Raw genomic sequence first — 5,775 nt, 5'->3', positions numbered from 1 at the left:
CTGATACCATTGGCACGTGTTCTGGTAATTCTCAGACAGACTTCCAGTCTGCACGTGAGCAGCCAATAGGAACGAGTTGGGTTTTGGTAGCAGTCCTGAGGTTTTTACCTCCAGAAACTGATCCTGAAGGATAAAGGTATATGATGGGTGGTCCTTAATCACTTCCTTTATGTGAAAATTGAGGTCAGAGTAGAAAAAGAGCCAAGGAAGGAAGTCTGCAGCACCCCTCAAACACACACACACACCTTCCTGAACAACTCCTTTAACAGTTTAGAGGGTTAGCTTGTAGTTTAAATGAAGTAGTCAGAGTTGGGATAGAAATAAACAGCTTGCACAAGCAAGATACTGTGCTATTAAGTTTTTATAAGTGACTTAAAAATTAGGTCAGTCTAATTTGTGGCTGATACTTTGTTCTTTCACTACTATGAACTCACAATGATGTCAGTCTCATGTTCAAACATGCCACATTTAGCAGCGCACAGGCTTCCTGAGAGACTCTCTCAACCTTCCTTTGTGCAAAAGGCTTCTGCCAGATTCTTAGCTCATACTTCATTGACTCAGGCACGCCACTCCAGTTTCAAGGCAGTTACACTGGCTTCCCGTCAAATACTGTGCAGTCTGGGTTTTTTTTCTTCCTTCCTCTTCTATTTTTTAAATTTTCTCTAACTTTACTAACTAGAAGTTTAAGAATATGTGTCCATATTCAGGTTACCATTTTAGGCCTCACCTTCCTCACAACATCCAGAAGAGAACCACCTACAAAAGGTGTGGGAAACAGGTGTTTTTAACTAATTCAGCCCAATAATTTCAATAATTAAAAGGGGCCTACAAGAAAGTCAGAGAAGGGCTTTTTACAAGGGCATGTAGTGATAGGACAAGGGGGAATGGCTTCGAACTGAAAGAGAATAGGTTTAGATTAGATATTCCAAAGAAATAGAAATCCTTCCCTGTGAGGGTGGTGAGGCCCTGGCACAGGCTGCCCAGAGAAGCTGTGGCTGCCCCATCCCTGGAAGTGTCCAAGGCCAGGTTGGACAGGGAACATTCCCTCCAACAGGCACAATCAGCTTTTTGTGTGAATATCCTCTTAAGATGAGGCACAAAAATTCTTAGGTGAGAGTAAAGGAATAGGAATAGAGTGGTAGGTGAAAAAAACCCCAAAATCAAACAGGTCACTGTTTAAAAATGGCCATCTGCAAGTTTGTTCTTAGCAACCCCAATTCGCACCATTTGACTCAAGTTTGTGCCTGTCACTAAATATCTATACTAAACATTGACTGCAGTGAAGATGCACACAGTCTACATTTCCCACTGCAGAGACTTTACCTCATAAACACTAAGCTGGAGCAGAAGGTAAATGCTGGTAAAGCATTTCTCTTGGGGGTACACTGTGAGAAATGTAACACTGGCCCAGGCTCTCCCCCTCTCTCATTCATGAGGTTGTGTTTCACAACTTATACAGACATTTTTAATGGTTTTTTTTTTGTGGATTTTAAAGTATCATGTTGGTATGTTCAAACCTGTATTACATATTCATGGACCAATGCTATTGCATGAACCCTTAACACGGTTAGAAAAGCATCCCGCTCTGTCTCAGGAAAAGGCACATCATCCCACAGTCATTTCCAGCACCACATTAAATCCCAGGTACCCTATGAAAGAAAACATACATATGTGGCCCACAAGAACTGCATATCCAACAGATCCCCACTGTTCCTGCTGCATCTGCAAGTGCCCAAGGATACAGGAAAGGCAAGTCTTGCAGGGAGAGGTGGTATCTTTTATGAGAGAGGTTAATATGAAGCGATAAGGAGAGGAAGGGCACAAACTCCAGAATGCACAAGCCCTTCCTCACATACACAGAAGTGAAACAGAACCAAACCATGACTCAGAAGCAACAGCCAAGGCTTCCAAAACATCTCCACATCCAGCCTGTCCCTCCTCCCAAACAGGAAGGGAAGTCCGAAGCACATCCCGAAGCATGTAATAAATTACACAGTGAATCATATTCCTTATGGAAACTGTCTGGCTGAAGTCACACCACTGGAAATATGTGATAAAAGACAGAAAGAAACCTAAAAGATAGCCTCAAAGAAAGAACACTCCCCCCACCCAAATTCTTGGAGTTAATACCAAGACAAGAAAATCCTGGAGTCATCATGAAGTTACTAGATTTTTTTGTAGATTTTTCCCATAAACAAACTTCTCCCTGGATTATAAAGTTGTTTATTGCTATTAACTGACATTTGACCTAGCTTTATATTCACTGCTTTTTTTCAAGATTTAAGTGAGGTTTGTGTTCCTGAAACCTTGCCTGTCTTCTCCAAATAAGTCAGTTAAAAACTGAAAAAATTTTTCTCCTTTCAAACCCTTCTTGTAGCCTGTTTGAAAAAAGTGTGTATTTCCTGAAAAATGAAACAAACAAAAATCCACCCAAACAAACAAAAGCCCCCACAAAAACACCATAGGAAAATTACTTTCCTTTAAAGTATTTTCCTGGTTACTGATAAACTTTGACCATTTCCAGCTACAACTAAAAACGTACTGCATTTCTCAAAATTCTAGAACTAGAAGTTTCATCCTGCAATGCAACAAAGAGACAGTAACTTAGGTCTTTTAAAGGAAAACCAATTTTCTTTTCCTGGAGTTCCAAGCTGATTTAGGTAGCAGTGACAAAGGCAGCAGGTGAGATTAAGCACATTTGACAAAGATGGCAGGTGAGATTAAGCACATTTACCTTTAAAAAGTCATGACAGAGAGAGATGTAGTTGATGTGTTTGTTACCTGGGGTCATTTTGCTTGTTTTTTTAACTTTATTTGAATTGCAAAGAAATGTTAGCTGGAGCTGGTTTGCCCCCGGGAATGGTGTGCGCACTTAGGTTCTCCCCAGGAACACCCAGTGGCATGAAAAGATTAATCCTGGTGCTTTGAACCAGAGAGTAAAAGGAGTAAATTCCTACCAACAAACACCAAAACCATTTCAGATGTGCAGACTTAGGTGAGAAATCTTTTCCAGCAAAGACTTCAACCCTGATTGCAATTGCCCTCTCCGATAGGATGCCAGCACGGGTCAAAATGTGCAGGAAGAGAGCTGAGCGCACGCACAGAAGCGGAGGTCACCAGGAAAGGGGGGAAGGAGAAGTGCTCCTCCCACCCTCTTCAGGCTTCTTCCTCTGCAGCCGCAGCACCGGGCTCGAGTCAGAGCTGGAATGCCTGGGGCATGCGCTTCCAAAGGCAAGTAATCCATAACCCGGGAGATGGGAAAAAAATCAAGCACAAATCCAAATAATTCCTTAGAATATCGAAGTTTTAATTTAGATTAGACTACCTTGGAAGAAGCAAAATAATTAAAACTTGTGACTTAGCTCTAGAAGCAAATATATCTAGGCTACCTGTGGCTACAATGCCTATCCAGGACTAAAACATTCTTCCTAAACTTGTTCTCACTATCAGCTTAAAGCACAGTCTTGCCAAGGTTTAGCTTTCTGGCATTCTATTGAAAGCATAACCACATAAGACCTTACCGAGAACCAGCTTTAGGTTTGGCAGGGAGACCACCTGGCATCAAAGGTATGCTTGAGGCCATATCCATGAATTTTAGTAAAAAGCAAGAGGCTGCAGGTTTTGGGGGTTTTTTTAATGCTTTTGGCAGCTAAATTATTCTGATATTCCATGCATGCTTCAGTGCAGGGACAGAGTGCAGGGGAGATGCTTAAATCTAAGACTCATGAGTTACCTCTGAGCCAAACCACCAGTGTGGTGCTCAAGCCTGCCTGATAGAAAGGAGGGCTTATTTGTGCAGGCTCACCTCATGGCACAGCTACAGAGCTTTCCATACCCAAGCTAAACCCTTCCTCCATAGCAATCCACAGTGTAGGGCATATGGACTAGGCTGCACTGTCCCAGAGTGCCACATCCTGAATGATTTGTTCAGCAATTGCTGCTGTGTGCAATTACAGGACCAAACACTGGACAAAGCAGAGATCTCTAAGCTTGTGTTATTACTCCTGCTCAGATACACAAAGAGTGTAAGGAATGGAAAATAAACTTGCCACCAGCACAAATAGGTTGCTGCAGATAGCAGAGGCAGTGTACGGAATTGAGTGAGAAGTATGCTGGAATAACTGAAGGTGAGGAAAAATACCCTAGTGCTCCAAGAAGATGAACCCAGCCACCAGATAGTAATCCATAAAATGTACAGTAATCCCCAGGACGTGATACATCTTTGGCTTTACACAAAGTATGCACTGCTTGGATGGGGAAGGGGAACTTGGCCACACAGAATTCCCATTCCACTGGTACAAATGGATGGTGCCTGGTTCCTGGGCATGAAGGTCCGAAGTCCCACTGCACAGTCTGAAGTACAGTATTGTCCCATATGCTGGACTGCCATGGATTTTTGGTGTGTTTGAGGTAAAATTCAAGTTAATAGTGCCTTTCAGCACAGATCTGTAGTCAGGTATGAGCCAGCCCCAGTGTGATGACTGCTCACAGTCTCAGCACAGCACCCTTGTTCTTACACAGCACAATAGGGACGCTCATTACATGAGCGCCTTCCTCGGGGCTGTTCACTCAATCAAGGAGAAATTATTTAACCGCAATCCCATCTCCTTTGCATCCCCGTTAAAGAAAATCTTATGCAAAAAGGTAAGAGCTTGGCTACGAGTCCTTGCCCCAAACATCCTCCTGCCAGTGCTGTACTGCTTGCCAAGCCCTCACTGTTTGTACTTCAGGAGTTTGCAGCAGACAGACTGTGCCAAATCCAAAGAACTTTGTCATTAAAAGAAAAAAATAACAGTAGCAAGTACTCTCCATGCTTTGCTAATCTTGTCAAACTGTGCAGACAATTACAATTAATAAAAGTATTCTTAGGAAGCTTAATGACAGCTTTAGAGCCAAAGCTACTCTGCTTTCAGGTAGACTGGTATGAAGAAAGCAGCAGGGAAGAAATTGTCTCTTGCTCACAAACAAGAAAAGGACTCCCAAGGGAAACTGCCCTGCTCCAGATAGCAATTTAAGTAGTACAGATCTACCCAGGAACATAAGCTTCCCTCTCTGCCTGCCCATGAAAATACCTTTACTACCAGCACCTGAGCTTGTAACCACAGAAAAAGCATGATTCTTTTCTGCATGAGCTACTTAAAAGCATTTGAGGTCTTTCTTCCAAAAGGAATAAACAGACAAAGTTCACCAGCTCCAAGAAGATCTGAAAAAACACTCACCCTATCTCAATTCCACAAAGATAGAGATGTGCAGTAAAATGGCCTGCTCCCCTACACTTGGCACCTACAACTGCATGTAACACCTATGACTTAAAGCAGTGGCTCCCAGACAGGGCAATGAATAGCCTAGGTAAGTATCTTTTAAGATGTCTAGCTTGAAAAAATCAGTCATATCCAACGTTCTTTTGGTGAACAACTGACATCAAGTAAAAGATTTACTGACTTAGAACTCACGTTTCTTTTTAGGGATAAATGATCACGGAGGACCAGACTAAGAATTTAAATATGGGTGCCTTCTTTTAGTATTTTTAAGGTCAAATCCTCTTGAGGCTTTTCACAGGCTGTATATCCACCCAGCAAGGCTAAAGGCAATTCCCATGGTACTCCACCCAACCCTTGCGTTTTTCAGACATTCAAATGCATTCAGGTCTATCCACGAGAAAGCTTTTTCTAAGGAGCAAGTTCCCTGTCTGAACCCAGCAATTAGATTACCAGGAGTTTCAGACACAGACAAACTTGCAAAATCCACCTCTAGACTACTGATGCCCCAAGCAGG

General features: G+C 42.5%; 1 protein-coding gene across 1 annotated transcript in view; it reads right to left on the bottom strand.

The window, feature by feature from the left end:
- Positions 1–5,775, bottom strand: part of DUSP16 (dual specificity phosphatase 16) — a 48,388-nt gene that overhangs the window by 40,902 nt on the left and 1,711 nt on the right. The gene's annotated exons all lie outside the window — the stretch shown is intronic.

This window comes from Corvus brachyrhynchos, unplaced genomic scaffold, assembly GCF_000691975.1.
Source record: "Corvus brachyrhynchos isolate BGI_N302 unplaced genomic scaffold, ASM69197v1 scaffold523, whole genome shotgun sequence".
NCBI lineage: Eukaryota > Metazoa > Chordata > Aves > Passeriformes > Corvidae > Corvus > Corvus brachyrhynchos.
Note: the sequence above shows the minus strand (reverse complement) of the source record. Positions and strands in the feature narration are given on the sequence as shown.